This window comes from Podarcis vaucheri, assembly GCF_965113315.1.
Source record: "Podarcis vaucheri genome assembly, chromosome: 7".
NCBI classification, from domain to species: Eukaryota; Metazoa; Chordata; class Lepidosauria; order Squamata; family Lacertidae; genus Podarcis; species Podarcis vaucheri.
Window position 1 is genome coordinate 58937947 of NC_138765.1, and position 18924 is coordinate 58956870.

Sequence of the window (18924 nt, forward strand, 5' to 3'; positions counted from 1 at the left end):
TGCAATGCAATGCAAAAAAAATGCAAAATAATTCTATGGATATGATTCAAAAAAATAAGCCATACATAGTAATAGATAATACATAATGGTACATCATCCATAATGAGCAATACATGCTGAGCCACATATCAAACCATGCACATTGTCAACCCAGCAATAACCTCCACAACTCAAACCCTTCTGAAATACAGAGCCTCATAATGCATTGCCTACCCATCTCAAGCACAGCTATAAAACATAATACATATCTGAAAACAAGAGCCTTCTGAAGAATGAGAGAGTTGCAAAATCAGCAGCGGTGTGCCTGAAGGGCAGGAATGGTGTACACAAATCTCTGTACAAAACTAGTTTTTCCTAAGTTTCAGCCAACATCTACACTTAAGCCCATTAGGTCTAATCCTGTTCTAAGGGAGGGTGAGAGGAAAAGTGAAGCTGAACATTGTGGCTTCCCTAACAGATATTTGCACTAGAGAAATCCTGGCTCTCACTCATGTTTGCCCAGAGGTTCCGCTGGCTTCAGTGTGTTCCGTCATAAATGTGCTTAGAATTGCAGCCTTGGTCATTGTGCTGTATCTGCTTTCAAGATGTGCATAAGGATGCTAACGGGGGAAAATAAGTGAGATGCTGAGTACAGTTTTAGCCCAGTTGAGAACTCGGATGGAACATCTGCACTCTATGGCTGGGACTGTCTCAGCAGCAGAGTGAGATGGTAGAGTGCTCAGTTTGTACATCAGACCGTACCATTTCAGACCGCAAGTAGGGAAATACTATTTTTTTTAATGTTCCACTTCAGGTTGGGGTGGGGAGCACTTCAGGAAGGATGTGCTAATCTCTAATGTGCTACTTTTCTACCTCCATTGAGTTGTTGTTGTTGTTGTTGTCGTTGTTTTTAAGCATTCGAAAATGGTGCCACTGCCACCACCTGCTGTCCTGAAGTGGTACAGCCTCCTCTCCATCCCCAGCACTCTACCACATTGTTCTGCAGCACATCTAAATCTGGACTGTGATGGAATTTCGAGGCAGAGCGCATCAGGTGCAGAGGAATGAAACCATTACGCGGGGGAAGGGGAGGCGGAAACCACCCTCGGTTCAAAGTAAAGAGAACTATGATAAATAGATCTGTGCATATTTCTTTACCCTCATTCCTCACTTGCCAAGTCGGATGCTATTTTCATTAGGTCATGTTACCCAGCCGTGTCATTTTATGCCAAGCTGCCGTATATCACGACTGGGAGGTAGAGGTGCTTGTAGTCGGACACGAATGAGCTTGTAATGGTCCATCTGCTTTGATTTTATTTAGTGATCCCTCAAGGGCTGGGAGCTGGAGTGAGAATAACAATGCTGCAGCCCATCTGCTATTGTAGTATCAGCCCCAGTTTGAATTATCACATGTTCTGAGTGGCTGGCATATGCTGTCACATAAAGCTACAAGGAAGTGTTGCTCTCCAGCTGTTGTGCTGACATACTTTTGAGCCAGCCATTAACTTCAGCTCAATAACCGGGCTGGTGGGGCGGGGGAGGAACAAAGGGGGAACCGCCGCTAAAAGTTGGTTATTATTTCTTAAGAATTGCAATGCGAGGCGTGACTGTTCGAGAACTAATGACTGTGTGGTTTCTCTTGTTTCTAACGGATGGTGTCAAACAGATGAATGAATGAAAAGGATGGGTCACCTGGTTCGACCAGCTGCAGGTGTGCTGATCGAGGCGATCACCTTCCTGTGAGTGAGGTGTTTGAAAATGGGCGGTGCTTTCAACAGCCAATGGCTGAAGCCCAAGGTTTGCATCTCCAGTTCCATGTATTTGGTCAAGGTCTGGAGGAAGAGGAAGAGGAGATTGCATTCGCTGGGCCCTGCTCCAAATGTTCTGCTCCTCTACTGAATGCTTGGAGCTGAAGGCATGGCTTGAGATGGCCTGTATTCCACACTGGGAGCTGTGTGAGTTCATGGTCCCCGGTAGTGAGATTGTGCCTGATGCATAGAGACTGGGAACAGAGCCTGTTTGTGGGATCCTACACCTCCTAGCGCAAGAGTCGCCAACCTTTTGAGGGCCAATGGACACATTTGCAAACAGAAGAAACTGGCCGCTCACTGCAGCCAAGCACACCTGTTCAATTGGCTACAATAGAAAACTTCCCTTAAACCTGTAACTTGCCAGCTATAGTTGCCTCTAGGAGAGTTGCTTCTAGGAGAATATCTTCTAAAGGAAGAACACATGCTCAACTGATTTTCCTCTTCATTCATATTCTGCCTTTCCAAACTAGGCTCAAAGTAGCTCACAAAAGCATTAAGCAAATCAGCACTCAGGTGTATGAGTGGACCCCTGCAAAGTGAATGGACTGGAAATGGACTGTTCCATCCTCCCCTCCTCACTTTGAAGATGGGCATTTTGCTAGTAAGATGCTGGTATGAGCTTTGGGGCTTAACATCTTTGGAAACCCTATAAAAGGTGCTGAAACACTGAACCAGGTGGCCTTCTGGCCCGCTCCAGTCTCCCAACTTTGGGATTACTATCTTCTGGGAGGTTGTCTTGCAACAGTCCAGGAACAAACAAATGTACACAAAGATACCAGTTTTGAAACAAAAGACTTAAGTCACTTTGACTATTTAGCACTTATCCTGATTTGTTTGTGAAAAGATTACACAACTTTGCAACCATCAATTGCCATCCCACATTGCCCAGCGCATTTCGCCATCACTTTTGTGACTGCAAAAACTCAGATTAGTTTTGGAAGTGGGTTTTGTTGCCTTGAACTTCCCAGTTGGGCATTGCATCCCACCTGCAAAAAAGTAACAGTCTGAAAGTGCCCTTAAAGTGGTTTCCTAAACACCGCTACTAGTGATGTGCTTGCTACTAGCGACATGCTTTTCCTTTTTTAAGCCCCAGAGTTCTCACTTGCAGGCCTTGCAGCCAACCAGCCATTTGTTACTTTACTTATTTATCTGCATCTATTGGCATGTCAAGATGCGACACTCTTGCCACATGCGGGCCAAGCATTTGAATCCTTAAATATGACTTATACTTGCGTTTGCACTGCCAGACAATGGAGACGAGTTCATGTTGGCGTGTTGCAATTTGAGAGGTTTATGTTTCTTATTGTGTCCCAAGACCTGTGGGTACCAGCTGCCTTTGGGGCTGTTCCCGTATTCTGATCCCCTGGCTAGCATATGAATTGTTGATTAGATTCTCTTTGATTCAGTTGATTACCATGAATAATAGGGCAAGAAATGCTGTCAGCATTTTGACTTTAACTATAACTGTTACAATTAATTATGGGTTTAATTAGCATGCATGTCTGGCAGCAGCGAATATAACACTTCATAGTTAACAGATGACCCTGCAGCTGTACCAGCATGTATGATAGAGGCCCCCAGGACAGACAGAAAGAGTTATTAATAAATGGCTCCTATTGTTTGACGTCCTTATTTATACAAATTAGCAGGCACTACATAATCAACTTAAACTGTATAATTTATAATAATTGATTTCATTTTGACTGACCACCGGTCAGTCTCCGGAAGAAAAATGGCCCTATTAGGATAGGTTTAATCCTAAACATAGCTAATGAATCCTATTACTTTAAGGTCATATTTGAAGCTTTTGTTAATTGTCAGAACCATTTTAAATTGATTAGAGTTAAATTAAATCAATGTAATGTTTAGAAAAAACAATATTTCTAATGGATGAGGCCGAGCTGACCTCGAATAAACATATATATCAACCGATTTCAGCGAATGAGAAGGCTAACAGCTGGGCTCATAATTCACAATTGTCTATAATATGGGAAATGTCACTATCTCGGCAATTAATTATGTCAGGTTATAAATCTGTTGCTTACCGTTAACCATTTGCCAGTTGGGAAGGTTGACAGTCCTTGTAGCAAACGGATGATGTGGTATGACCCACCCCTTGCTCAAACTTTACTCAAGAGAAATTTAAAACACACAGGGGTTTTGTTTTGTTTTTTTAGAGCAAAGCCCTGGACTCCGCAATCTATTTTCCTGAAACATATTTCCCAAGCCAATAAGCAGCAGAATAACGTAAGCCTGAATACCACATCATCAACTGTGGCCTTCCATGGTCTGAGAACCCAGCAGGTATCAGAGCATAGGAAGCCAGACCATTGCTCCATCTAGCTCATACTGACTATGCTGACCAGCAGTGGCTCTCCAGGATTTCAGATACCTGGCCCTATCTGGAGATGCCAGGGATTGAACCTGGGACCTTCTGCATGCAAAGCAGATGCTCTACCATTGAGCCATGGCTCTTCTTAAGTGGTGAAGGCAGCAAAGCTTCTCTAAGGGCCAGCCAAAAACATTGTGCCCCTGGAGGTAAAGGACAGAGGAGCCATCTTCTCAAGATGATTGAGGGGGCCCAATGCGGCATCCTGATGTTGTGCACGCAATGTCATGAGGAACCAGGGGGAAGAGCCAAATGGCCTCTGAACATTGAGGGGGCCAGCATGGGGGACGATGACACAAAAGTGCCTCAGTCCCTAGGAGTTGGCACCTATGGTGAAGGAAGAGGTGCACCTCCTTTCTTTCCATGCATAGAAGCTGAGTAGTTGGGCAGTTGAACGTAACATCAACACTGTTAATGGGCCAAGGTCCTCCACCATACTTGAGGGCAGCAAACTACTTTAAGGGGTGGAGGCCATGTGGCCATTCTCAAATTGTGCAGAATGGACCTCCTGAAAATATGGGAATTGCAGGATGCCCTCTCCTGCGATTAGTTGCTTTATCTAGGGGATGTGGAACTCTGTTAGGTATCCTGGTCCCAAACTGTGTTGAGGTTTGTACACCAATACCAGAACCTTGAACTGAGCCCGGTACAAGGTGACTTGAAAATACCTGGGTGCTAGCCTGGGGAAACTCAGCCAGAGTGGCTGGGGAAACTCAGCCAAATGGACGGGGTATAAGTAATAAATAATAATAATAATAATAATAATAATAATAATAATAATAATTATTATTATTATTATTATTAAGCCTCTTTTACTTTGAAACTTCCTGCAATGGCTACAACTTCTTTAAAATGTCTGTGTTTTTCTGAACCCTTTAATCCCCACAACCCAACCTCCAAAGAATCCACAAGGTTCTTCACCAAACTCATCAAAAGTGTTGCTCAAGTTGTATCTATCATAAGTCAAACATCTCACGTTCCAGAAACTGATGTATTTTTTAAAAAACAAACAAATGCCTCTCCTCTTCAAGATCACAGATACGTTATTACAGTACTGGTCTCATACACAACAGTCTTGCATGTCAATCCACCCCCACTTTAACCTTACTAGAGTGGTCCTTGTGTTAATTATAGTAACTCCACACCACGATATTAAAGTGTTCGATTCTCAAACATATTCTTATTTATTTTAGGCCTCTTGTTTTTTTCTCCCTCTCCCAGGTAATGAAATGTCAGAACCCTACTTTTTCTGGTTTTGTAGTATGTTGATCAAAGTGACCTTTGCTTGGCAAGCAGACACAAATCAATATCACGCGCCCGCAACGTTTGACAGAGAAAGGTGCAACATATAATAAATGACAATCACTGACGAGGGGAGCAAGAAAATACCTGCCAACTTCAGTTCATACCGGCAATTTTCAGACAATGCCGCATGTTATGTTCAAAGCGAAATTCATTTGTCCATCTAATAACAGAGATGGGGAGATATTAAAGGCCTCGGTTTTGTTAAAGAAATGTTTCATCTCACGGTAATAATTCAGGGACCAGCCAGAGTCTGAGTCACTGATGTGCAGGTAAAGTTATTACGTTTTGAAAAGCAGTGGAGAGTAGCAATTTTCCTCCGGGTAAAGGGAAAGCAAACTTTTGTTCAGAGAACCAAATTCAACAGAAAGTTCCCAGACCGTTTGTGCCCCTGCTCCCCCATCTGCACAAACAGGCCAGTCAAGTCCTACTAAAATTACAATCCTAACTAAGTCTACTCAGAAGTAAGTCCCATTGAATTAAATTGGGTTTATTACCAGGCAGGTGAAATTACAATTGCAGGCTAAATGTATGCCCCACCCACTCCAGATGTCCATTTTATTATGCATTCATGGTTATTTTTGTTCATGATGGTAAGGGTAATTTTTAAAATGTTTACAAATGCAATATAGAAGTGGCACAACTTATTTATTTTTGCATGGAATTAGAAACTGAGTTGTAAAGGTAATGAACCTCTGCCTCTGCTGCCACCCTCTTGTGTTTGGGATGACGTGCTACTCCTTTTTTTTCTTCCTTTCCCCCCCTTTACTCCCCAATCAGCTACAGCTACAGCTAAATCCAAGGTACCTGAATTATTTTCTGTGGGGCATCAAACATTTATCTACAAGGTTGTAGACCAGGGTTGAGGCATCCTGTGGCCCTCCGGATGTTATTGGACTAAAAACTCCCACCAGTCCCCAGCCAGCAGGGCCGATAGTCAAGGATGATGGAATTTGGACTCCAAGAGTTGGAGCCAGCCAGAATTGGATGTGCAATGGTTGCTGCCTTAACTTACCTGAAGATCTGTCCACAAACAGGAAGCCACAAGTGTCAATGCAATGGATCATAAAATCACAGAATAGTAGAGTTGGAAGGGACCCTGAGGGTCATCTAGTCCAACCCCCAGCAATACAGGAATGTCAACTAAAACATCCATGACAGATGGCCAGAAACCTCCAGTGAATCCACCACTTTCTAAGGGAGTCAGTTTCATGGTCGAGCAGATATTTAGTAGGAATCTCCTGTCTAGTAACTTAAATCCATTGGTTCAGGTCCTACCTTCCATAGCAGGAGAATAGAAAGGTAGCCGTGTTGGTCTGCCATAGTCAAAATAAAAAAATTCCTTCCAGTAGCACCTTAAAGACCAACTAAGTTAGTTCTTGGTATGAGCTTTCGTGTGCATGCACACTTCTTCAGATACAGTATCTGAGTGTATCTGAAGAAGTGTGCATGTACACGAAAGCTCATACCAAGAACTAACTTAGTTGGTCTTTAAGGTGCTACAGGAAGGAATTTTTTTATTAGGAGAATAGAAGCTTGCTTCATCTTCATCATGACAGCCCTTTTAGATATTGTGGAGTTGTTTATTTATTTCATAAAAGTTACGCACAGCTTGATTGTTACCAAAAAATCTTGAAATGGTTTGCAAAGAGAATGAAACAGTTCAATCAGTTTTTTTTTTTAAAAAAAACACCAGTTAAAAACAACTATTTAAAACATTTTTTGCACCACTGGTCGGAGTGGGTGCAAAAACTAATGGAATATGCAGAATTAGACAAATTAACAGAAAGAATGAGGGACAGGTCGAATCAAACCTTTACTACAAAATGGGATGTATTTAAGAGATACCTTAAAGAGTGTTGTAACAGTATGAATAATATTTTAACTCTGACGACTGATAGGATTGTGCACTATGTAAATACTTGTTTAAACCATGTATGGAGAAGATGGGAAGTTGATTCAATGCTTAGAAGACCTAGCTTAAAATGTATTAGACAGTGATAAACTTTTTCGTTATTTATGTTATTTGATTTTGTGTTTGTCTTTATAGGTTCAATAAAGCATTGGAAAAAAACCATTTTTAAAAAAATGGGGGAGGGTAACCCAGCAATAAACTAAAAACAGATGAAATACACACCAACCTTCTATATATCTGGGTAGGCTTGTCTAAAGGTGCACCTGTCTGATTTCAATAGGCCGGGAATTCCAAAGTGCAGATGCTACCATACTAAAAGACTGATGTCTTACGAATGTGGGATGGATATTATATGTGGCACCCATGCTTGTTTCACAGATTGAAGTGGTTGAGTAGAGTAAGGTGATCTTGCCGGTGAACTTGAGTGAGGGACCAGGTTTGCGCTTGTCACCCGCAGTGAAATACTTTGGTAGTGCTTGTCAACTTGAGATGTGTCATTTACGCACAACTGGCAACTTATTCACATGATTTATGGGTGTCCAGAATCTATAGCTGCTCTACTCTGATCACACAGGTTAGTTTATATAAAGTCCATTAGGGCCGCCTTGATCCAGGGCAGTTTTAAAAACCAAAGCAACACGCAGCCCTGTTTCCTTCTCCCAAACATCTGCTCAACTGATAGACAGTGCAGAGTGCATCTTGTTCTACCTGAGATCACCTGGGGTGTGCACCGCAGCTTGCACAGCATATGGCTGTGCTTATGACATCAATAGCAGAGACTGAATAATGCAATTCTTTTCTGCAGTCATCTTTTATTACTATCATAGGTCCGTCTAGCTCTCTTTGTTTCTCTCGGCCTCCTGTAGATTCCGCCCGTCCCCCCCACCCTTATTAATTATATTGACAGCATGATTGAATTAGCCAGTGGGCTTTGCCAAGAGATACCAGATTGCTAGCAGTTAAGGGCCTTTTTCACAAGAGATGAGAACTTCCTGTTGTTGATTTTTAAAATTTCCCCCATCTCTGTAAATCTAAAGAGCCACATGGTTCAAAAACAATGCACATTTCTTTGTGCTGCCCTGTGCTGCAAAACCACAAAGTTGTGTCTGGGTAGCCCACATTCTTCTACCTTGTATACATCATGCAAACGAAGGATATCTGCCTCTAACCTTTCTCTCGCTCTCATTTTGCACAACATATACTCCAGTTTTGATTAAGCTGCATGATTTTTGACTAATTGTGCTAGTCAAGAAGATTGGTAAGAAGCTATGTCCATCACTGAATCCCTGCCCTTTGATCAATTCATATCGCCATTAGCAGGCATTAACCACTTCTAAGTACATCTCTGCAATCATAAGGACTAGGAACTTACCATTTTAAAAGAAAAGAGCGCTGACATTTTTAGGTAATTCTGCAGCTGATGCCACTACAGCTTTTCTCTGTGTGCATTTTACATTCCAGTTTCTCCCTCCTTATCTAAAGCCAGGGTGGGGAAGCCTGTGGCCTTTCAGATGTTGGGATCCAACCCCCATCAGCCCCTGCCAGCATGGCCAATGGCCAGGGATGATAGGAGTTGGAGTCCAGCAACTTCTACTTTGCTGCTCCTGGTCTAAAGCAGGCTCTCTATTCCATTTATGTGCTTGAAAGAACTTCAAAGGCTGTTTCCAAGTGAATTTGTTTCCTGGGATTCTGATCTATTCTTTCTGACGAAGGTGGTTAGACTTAAAAAGAAAATGTCACTGGGGCTGGAGATGTGTCATCAGGAAAACATGAAAAGAACAGGTGAGCCGCAGGAAGAGGCAGAGAAGATGCTCTTTCTCAGAGCCTTCATTGACGAAGGAACTAGAGGTAAAATGACTCCATGGCTGAGGATGGAACTCATTCCGTCTGTGCACAGGTGTTTTGCTTTATTTCATTAGAGGTAATATTGTCTTTGGAAATATCAGAGCCATTCTGTTAGAAATTATGGAGAGGATTAATTTTGGAAGCCAAGATGGAAAGAATAAAAATAATAAGAGTAATAAAAATAGGGCGGGGGCGGGCGGCGGCAAGAGGATTTGAATTACTGAGCTGGTGCATTAGTAACGTCACTGAGACTTGCCTCTATTTTGATGCCTCCCGCATCTTTGTGCATCTGAATGTCTTTAAAAACAGCTTGCTTGATATCAATTATCCTGATGTCAAATCAATTGTTTATGACACTCTCATGTCCGGAGGGTGGGTTTCATTTCTCCATGCTGGGATGATGGATTGTGACTTTAAAAAAGAAGAAGAAAGGCTTATTTTAATTGGGACTACTGATCATAAATGCCGCTGTTTTGCCATTTTCTCTTATGCACCTAAAAAAAGGAGAAATGTTTGTTTTAGACTTTTAGACTGCAAACTTCCTGATGGCGGAAAGGTGCTGTGAATTAATGCAGCAAAACATCAGTGCATCTGTCAGAACATAAGAAGATTCCACTGAATCAGGCCAATTGCCCATCTAGTCCAGCATCCTGTTCTCACAATGGCTGACCAGATGCCTATGGGAAATGCATAAGCAGGACCCAGGCACAAGAGCCTTCTCCCCTCCTGAGCTTTCCAGCAAGTGGTATTCAGAGGCATAGGATAGCTTTCATCATAGCCTTATGTTCCATGAATTTGGCCTGTCCTCTTTAAGTTTCGAACTAATCCTGAAAGATAATGAGAGGGAGAGTTCGTATCTATGTACCTCTCTGCAGCGGAGAAGACATTCCTTCTCTCATCATTAGGTATAATGACTGGTGTTCCTTGCTGGCTTCCTTAGCCGGTCCGAAGTCAAAGATTCCAAATCTTTAAAAAGAGGTGCACTCTCAGCCCAAATTTCTTTCTTTCTTTTCTTCTGCATGTGACATTAATGCAGCTGGGCCTTGTGTCAATCATATGGTATTGACTCTCCGACTTGTAAACAAAGACACAAGACAATTACAGGTTCAATAATGCCATTGGCTCTGCCAAGGCCTGCCAATTATTCTTTATGGCTCAAGAGACAAAGACTTGCCCCACAATAAAGAGGGGCTGTGCTAAGTAAATGAATCTGTTTAGAGTCGAAGAAGACAATAAGGGGAGAGAAATTAAGGCAAAGGGAAAGACAGTTTTAAGATCAGAACAAATATGTGTTGTTCTGTTTTAAAAGAAAGAAAAACTCCCTTCTTCTATGCTGCTTACTGGGTGTTTCTGTGTAAGATGCTGTCCTTTGGCCTAGCGCTGCCTCACAAGGCCGTTGTGAAGACAAAATAAGTTGATAATTTTTAGAGTGCTCTGTAGTCCAAAAGACACTTTTGGAAAGAGGAAGAATGGTGGGTGAAGTAGGACTAACATTTAACCACCAGAGCTCACTCCCACAGGAGCCAGGGATGGCTGCCAACATGGATAGTTTTAAAAGGGAACTGGACATTCAGGGAGAAGAATGCTATCATTGGCTATTAGCCACAGTGGCGTAGCGTGGGGGGTGCAGGGGGGGCCGGCCACACCGGGCGCAACATCTGGGGGGTAGGGTTAGGGGCCGCAAATCCACGGGTTAGGGGGCGCAAATCCACGGGTTAGGGGGTGGAAATTACTTGCCTTGCCCCGGGTGCTGACAACCCACGCTACGCCACTGATTAGCCATGATGGCTATGCTCTGCCTCCATAGCCCAAGGCAGTAATACTTCTGAATACCACTGGCTGGAAGCCACCCAGGAAGAGGGTTTCCCACAGGCATCTGGTTGGCCACTATGAGAAGAGGATGCTGGACTAGAGGGGCCATTGGCTTGATCCGGCAGGCTCTTCTCATGTTCTTATTGGCTGTGCAGGAATGTTGGATAGTGCCCCAAGCAGCTCTCTACAACTGCCAGTTGCAGACTCCTTGGGGCAGGGATGTGTACATTTTTGGTCGTTGCTCTAAAAGCACCGCACACATGGACAGTGCTGCATCAAACACCATCATTTTAGCAGATCCGTTTATGAATTCAAATGCCACGATGGAGCTATCACAAATCTGCAATGTATGGATATGGGTTTTTTCTCCTCTCCTCTCCCCTCCCTTCTGGAAAGCATGTGATTTTTATGTGCAGTTTCCCTCCTCCCTGCATGTATTAAACAAATTGCACAGCTGAATAGCTTTTCTTAAAAACTGGACATTCACCAGAAAGTTTGGCAGCAGAGACAATTAAGCTTTCTTCTTTTAACAATGCAGTGACTGACTGGCACATTTGAAATGCAAGCGAAATTTTTTCCCCTCTTTGTTCCTCTCTTCGCCCTTTGAGCTGATAAACAGGAACAATGGGAAACAGCTGGGACAGGGAAGCGTTTGAGTTTTAGATTTCCAAAGCCAGCAAGAAATATGCGTGCCAGATCGCATCTTCTGCCTTGGGGGTAGTCTACAATTGGGTTGCTGTTTTTTTTTGGGGGGGGGGTTTGAAGTGGGGGAGGAGGAAGAAATACTATCCATATTTTTTAATCGAACATTACATATTTATTAATGTGCAGCTGTCCCATTGTTGTGTGCGATTGTTACAGCCTCCACACCCATCGGATGTGGTGCGTTGTGTCCATCAGGCAAACACAGCTCTATAGCTGAGATTCGTCTCTAAGAAACAGAGAGCTGGTCCGACTAGAGCATCCGACGACAAAATGGCTCTTTTGGTATTATTTGAGACACGTGACGTGGGAGCCATCTGAAGTCCATGCTATTTTCAAGTCCATTTTGGTGCACCTGTGATGTGGCAGACAAAACTGCATCTTCTCTACACCCCAATTTTGCAATCCAGACGGGCACGGAAAAAAATGCATGCTGTTCTTGGAAAAAATATGTGTGTGTGTTCTAAGCAAAGCAAAATGACAAAGATCAGTTAAATTCAATCTCCGTCCCTTTTATTCAGATGAAACTTTCAGCAGCGCTTTGCCGGTAGCAGCAAAGGTTTGGCTGTTCATTAGTTGTGGGGTTTGGCCTTGTCAATTTCCATTGACTGTTGACTAAAAGGCTCACTTTATCATCATTTGTCTGCCACAGAGGCGCTCTTTTATTCTGCCTTGATTCCTCTCGGGCCGCAGCTGTCATAACTTCATTGGCTTTATAGGGGCGAGTCCTGTTTCACGAGCCCCCTCGGTAATTGCCTAATAGACTTCGTTCGCCTTTTAATATTTGTTATGCTATGCGGAAAGCTGCTGACATGGAAGTGCACGGAGGGGAGGGGTATGCAGACCTCTTTGCTTCGGGCATCTCAAGCTTTCTTGCCTAACACGAGGGCAGAGGCAAGGGGGCAACGCTTTTGCAAGGGAGAATCTGTGGGCAGCAGAAGATTGCTTAATGCCCATGGCGGCTGGGGCCCAGTGGAATGGATAATAGGGTGGAAGGCAGGGAGGCAAAGTTAACAGATTCTAGTCCCCACCCCCTGTCCCTGCTGAGATCCTCAAGGGCAACAGAGAGGCAGTGCTGCCTCCTCCTGGACTGGATGGAGGTAAGAAGGCAGGCAGGTTGCTGCAGGCAGGTTGCTGAAGTGGGTGGGGCTGTGCCCCTTCCATCCTGATGGATCAGTCACCACTGCTTAATGCCTTCCCCACCTGTTGCTTCATTACCTGCAATATCTCTTCCTGGGTTGCTCAGTTAGGGATGGGAGAGAAAATCGATTCTGTCCTCACTTAAAGGTAAAATTGCTTATTGTTTCAGAAAATGTGAATTAGGTAAACTGAAACGCAGCCATCCCTTGAAATTCACACACTTCTGAAATTTGTAATGCTGTTCTCCAGACAGATAACGTGGACAAATATGTGTATCCTATGGTAAAGTGTGCACAGAAATGCACCTATGTGTGAAAGCAACATGCAGAAAAATGCATTCTATTAGGGGGGATTGTGCTGCAAAAAAATATAGGGTACATGTTAGCAAAATTGCGTACAAAAATAAGTGTCTTGGAAGAAATTCGCACAATGTGGAAATGTGGAGAACTGAACTCAGATTTGAAAGAATGGAAATGGGGGGAACCAAAAGGGACAGATTTGCTCATTCCTAGCTGTTTTCCACTGGTTGGGCTTCCCAGAATCTCAGATCCTGGCTGGGGTTTGTGGGGTGGGGAAGTGGCCAAGTAGAAGCACTTTGAAGCTGGGAAGTTAAGCCTCATTCCTATTGCCCATCTGCTTGTTCCTTGTTAATGCAGGAGCCAAAGGTCAAGGCTTTAATCCAGGAGAACCGTGGCCAGTTAGGGTCAACAACATTGTCTCTGAGCACTGCCCTGTCTGTGTATGAAACTGTGTCTTGCAATTGCCAGTCTTGTTTGGATGTCTATTTGGACGTATGGCCTGCTTATATATCAATATAGATGTTTAATGTTAGGGTTGATGGGTTACTCTTATTCTTCACGCCAGCTGCTGTTCTTTCTTTCTGTTAGATCTGCATTTAAAATAAATCAAAGAAAGAAATAGAGAAAAGCTGGAAGTGACACTTACATTTCTGGCTTGTTCCACAACACATAGCTTAAACTATGGAACCTCTTTCCGCAGGAGGAAGTGATAGCCGTCAGTTTTGATGGCTTTAAAAAAGGATTGGGCAAACCCATGGAGGAGAAGGCCATCAATGGCTACCAGCCATGGTGGCAGCATACTGCCTCCATTGTAAGAGGCCTTTGAAAGCCACTTGCTAGGGATCACAAGTGGGGAGAGTGCTGCTGTACTTGGGTCCTGCTTGTGGGCTTCCAATGGGCATTTGTTTGGCTACAGTGAGAACAAAGTGCTGAACTAGATGGGATCTTCTCCTGATCCACCAGGGCCCTTCTTTCCTTAGTTCCTGCCACGCTTCAGTCTGCTTCCCATGGCCCAGCCAAGCCCAGGTTTCTCAGTGTCAAAGGAACGCTGTGATTTCCCGCTCACACAAACCATCCCCAGGCCTACTGCAGCATCACTTACCGTAAAAACCAGATTATGACATTCCTCCCCAGTCACAATTCATCCCATGTGAAAACAGCTGGAGACTGCATACAATGGAGTCCACATGCCATGTTGTTAGCAGCTTTACCCCGAGACACCTTTGCCATTTATAATCTTTATTTTTTAAAGGATGCTGTATAATGTGCCACTGTAGCCAAAAGGAGTATATCAGGAGACGGCCCTGAATGGAGAGAGCTTTAAAAATATATAAAAATTATATTGGTCTGCACAGAATCCTCTTTTCAGGGAACTGTTTGAAGGGGGTGGGGAAACTTTTGCAGACAGATGATGCATTAAAAAAACACCCCTATTAAATTAAGGTTACGGTCTGAAGGGAAACCCACAATAAAGACATACTTTGTGACTGGATCCCCATATTCATGGAAGGAGATTGCCAGCAGGGATTGGGTGTCTAGAGGTGGGAAGTGAGGAGCTTTGGAGTAGAGGTGGCTTGGGGGCTGAAGTTCATTGAACATGGGTCCTAGGGGCAGTTTCCTGAGCTTGCCTGGCAGCTGATCTGATCTGAGTGTCACTGAAGGAATGGGTACATGCAACTTTCCCCCTCCACCATGGTGGGGGACCTCAGACTCGGAGGCCAAAGACCCTATCTATTTGGCCCTGACATCCTCCCTAGTATGGAGGACACTGATTCTGATAATTTTTTTCTTTGGGGGGGGGGTTATGGACACACTGCTTTACCCCCAAGCCTTGAAAGAAGCAACAGCAAACATCCTGAGAAGGAAATGCTAAGTATGGTTACAATCAGACTCCTTTCACTAGTACATGTGTAGACTAATTACTACTACTACTACTACCCCAACCCCACCCTTCTGGTTGGGTTTCCCCAGGTAAATGAGACCACATTGCCAAAACTTGCTTGCCCCGATAGCATCAATGAAAGTATAGCAGCTACAGTGTGTGTGGTGTGTTTGAGATTTTCATTCAGAATGCTGGCACCTGCTTTTTACTGAGTCAGATCATTGGTTCATCTAGATTTGTATTGTCTGTCCTGACAGGCAAGAGCTCTCTAGGGCTTAAGGCAAGGGTCTCTCCAAAGCCTATCTGGAGATGCCATTTGGGATTGAACCATTGTGTTACACCAAGCACACTTGCATACATGGCTAGAACCAGTAGATATTGGACCCAAAATTCAACACCGAGGCTGATAGATGCTTTCAAGCGGCATAGAATAATATGCTTTTTTCAGCCCCCCTTTTTTTGCAGCAAAGATAGCCAGAGACTGCCAGGCGGTTTTATGGAGTCCTAAATCTTCATTCAGAGCCCCTTTGCATCTCCAAATGAAGATTTAAAGTGCAATAAAAACTTGGTGGCGATGCTTGGCATGGCTGTGTGCTAATCAAAGAAGAGACAAGAAGAGAGTTCACCTTACGAGGAACATAATCACCAGTCAAACTTTCATTTTCCACGTCTAGTTAGTTGGCTTTGCATTCACTTTTTAGTGCCAATACTGAAGCAGATTTAGGGCCTTATCCCGGCTTTACGTGCAAACGATTTAAAATTGATGAGAGGGGAGGGTGGGGGAAAGAGGGGGGCAGTTTCATACTTCGGGTTCAGTTGTGGTACAAAATGAAAGAAGCTCTGCTTCTGGGAAGAAGAGATGCAAAGAGTGTCCATGCATGCTGGCAAAGCACTTTCCGTGCCCATCTCCCCTCTCCAATCACAGCCAGTTTCCAGGTGGGGATGGGGATGTGCCCCATTTGAAACCCCAGAGAGCTGCTCCCAGTCAATGCTGAACTGGATGGACCAGTGCTCTGACTCAGTGTAAGGTACCTTGCTCTGCGTTCCTAGGCAAGGGCCATAGCTCATGGGCAGAACGTCTGCTTTGAATGACGGTTCCAGGGTAAATCCCCAGCATCTCCAGCTGGGGCTGGGGGTGGTGGTGCTCTGTCTGAAACTCTGGGGAGCTGCTTCTTGTGATCCGGACATAAAGCCAGAGGCCGCAGGGGCACCAGATTTCGATGAGGACTCAGAGCTGACTGCAGACCTTGTGCCTGAGGTGGCTGGCTAAAAACTCCAAGAGGAACATCCCAGACCACCAGGGCCTACAGGGCCAGAGCATGGAGCCTCACAGGAACCTCCCCCTGAGCTGCAAGAACCAGCTGCCTCCCACTGCACATCACCAGTCTGGCAGCAGCAGGAATACACCAGCAAGGGAGGCTATGAAATGAAGGAGGAGCGATTATTATCTTCTTCAGGCCAGAGGGTTGGCCCTTTAAGGCTCCGAGGTTCTCTCAAGTGGTGGAGCCTGCAGGAGAAAAGGCCTCAGTCTGATCCCAACCTGGTTGTAGCAAGTTGCTCACTTGGAGCTGTCCATGGTTCATCAGCAGGGTCTCCAGCCCTGCCTCTTTCCACAAACAGACCAAAACCTGACACTACTTGTCAGTGTAGACAGTTTCTGAGGTAAGTGGACCAATGGTTTGACTCAGCCTAAGTCAGCTTCCCCTGTGCTCCTGTTTCATGCCCTAAACTTCAGAGAATACGTCTCATAACATGCAGCGGGTGTTTTTATGATCCGTATCTAAAATGCACAGAGTGCTCCATACTCTGAAGGAACCTTTGTGCGAAATTAGAATGGCGGCTCTGAGACAGTGGCGGAGAAAGGGGGTTGCCCCGGGTGTCATCCCTGAAGGGGGTGACATTGCCGTGTTGCCATCCTGGGACGCTCGCTGCGGGCGGCGGTGCCCCCATGCTTGCCCCACCCCCAGGTGCACAGCACGTGTGCCATTCCAGGTGCTGGAGCAGCTAACTCCACCTCTGCTCTGAGATGCAACCGTCCCAGAGAAAATAGCCTGATGTCAGTGGTGATGGACCCTTCCAGAACACGGGTGCCCTGGCAGCTGCCCCAAGATGCTGAGTGCCAATGCCAGGCTTGCAGACAGATGCCTGCAGATGAGATCAACATGCCAGCAAGTTCATGCAGAGAAAACAGTCCTTTAGGGGTAAGAAGGGGGAGAGGAAGAAAAGGTCCAAAGCAGGGGTGAAGAACCTGCGTCCCTCCTGGTGTTGTTGGACTCCAACTCCCATCAGCCTCAGCTGGCATGGCCCAACAGCCAACAGTATCTCTAGAGAGCTGGCCTAAACCTTGGAGGGCCACTCAGCCGGATAGAACACTTATCATTTGGAAATAACTTTTGGGGGAAGAGAAGGGGCTCTATATTTTTGGTTACCTAGTCAGAAACATCTCCCCAAGCAACCTCATAATGAAAAAGCTAACTCTTATACACTGGAATTATGATTATATCCTTTTAATGTTTTCAGGGAACTTCTTAAAAAAAAAACCATCCTTCTCTACAATTATTTTTCTGAAATGTTTTCCATTTTTTTCCTTTTTTGAGTGAGTAAGAGGAACCTATACCTGCACATCAGCTGTCCCTGGTTTTCAAGGTTATACAGATAGGAATAAGGCGTTTACTCCTAATCTGCATACTGTTGCATTGAGGATGCAAACACAGTCCTTTTCGTCGTAGCCTAGATGACGATAAGGTCTTAAGTCTGCTGAGTTTCTTGTGTTCGTGCTTGTATTTATCATACGATTTCCTTAAGTCAAGGATGAATATGTAAATTCCCTTCCCCTTGCCACTGCCTTGCTTCCGACGTAAGTGGACGCCACACTTGCACCGCGGCAACCCCGAGCCTCCCAAAATTGATTAATATTTGTTTTCAAAATGACACGGCGGTGATGTATGGATCCTTTTACAACTTAAATTAATACTTTAAAGAGATGAATGGTCTCTACAGAGAATGTGAAAGTTCAAGCTGGGTAAATTTGCATATTTATATTACAGCCAACTGATAATAATTGTTGAAACAGAATGTAATGTGGTTCGTTTTTCATTTTAATCTGGTTGTACTCAAACACAGGACCTCATTAACTTCCCACAAATAATACAGCACTATCAGCCCCGGTAAAACAGGTTTGCCTTGAATTTATGAATTTCAAAGACCGTTTTCCATCAGTGTTACGACACTTGGGTCGGTCACTGGCCCTTGTGCTTGTCGAGTGCATCTTTGCCACAGGGAAGCTCGAGTTACTGAAATCCAACACTGGAGAATCCTGGGGCCAGAGAACCTGGGATGACTTTTCCACATCTGTGAACTTGCCAGGATAGCTCCAGCCGCTGGCTGAGGCTGATGGGAGTTGTAGTCCAAGACTGAAGGGCACCAGGTTGGCAAACACTAATCTAGCCTTTTTACTTGGGTTGAAAGGAAGAAAAGTGCGCAGGCAGTATTCTACCCAATTGCTCGGTAAGCTGTAATGTAACCCAGTAATTTTAAAACTTATTCAGCTCTTATAATGTTGATGTTCTGGTGGTTCCATGACTAGTGAAGCTCCCTGTCCATAAAACCTCTGGCTTTCCACAGCAACTTCCTGGGAAAGGATTCAGTACACAGACTTCCTGTTCTTGCCTTGTCACAGAAAGAATATCAACTGCTACCTTCCCTATTGGAACGCCATATATTCCTGGATTGCAACTCCCATCATCTGTTGCTGTCTGGAGCAGAAAAGCAGACAGGAGCACAACATGGTACAGGCATGCCTGCCATCAGAGGTCCCATCAGTGGGTTGGGGGTGGGGAAGGCACCTA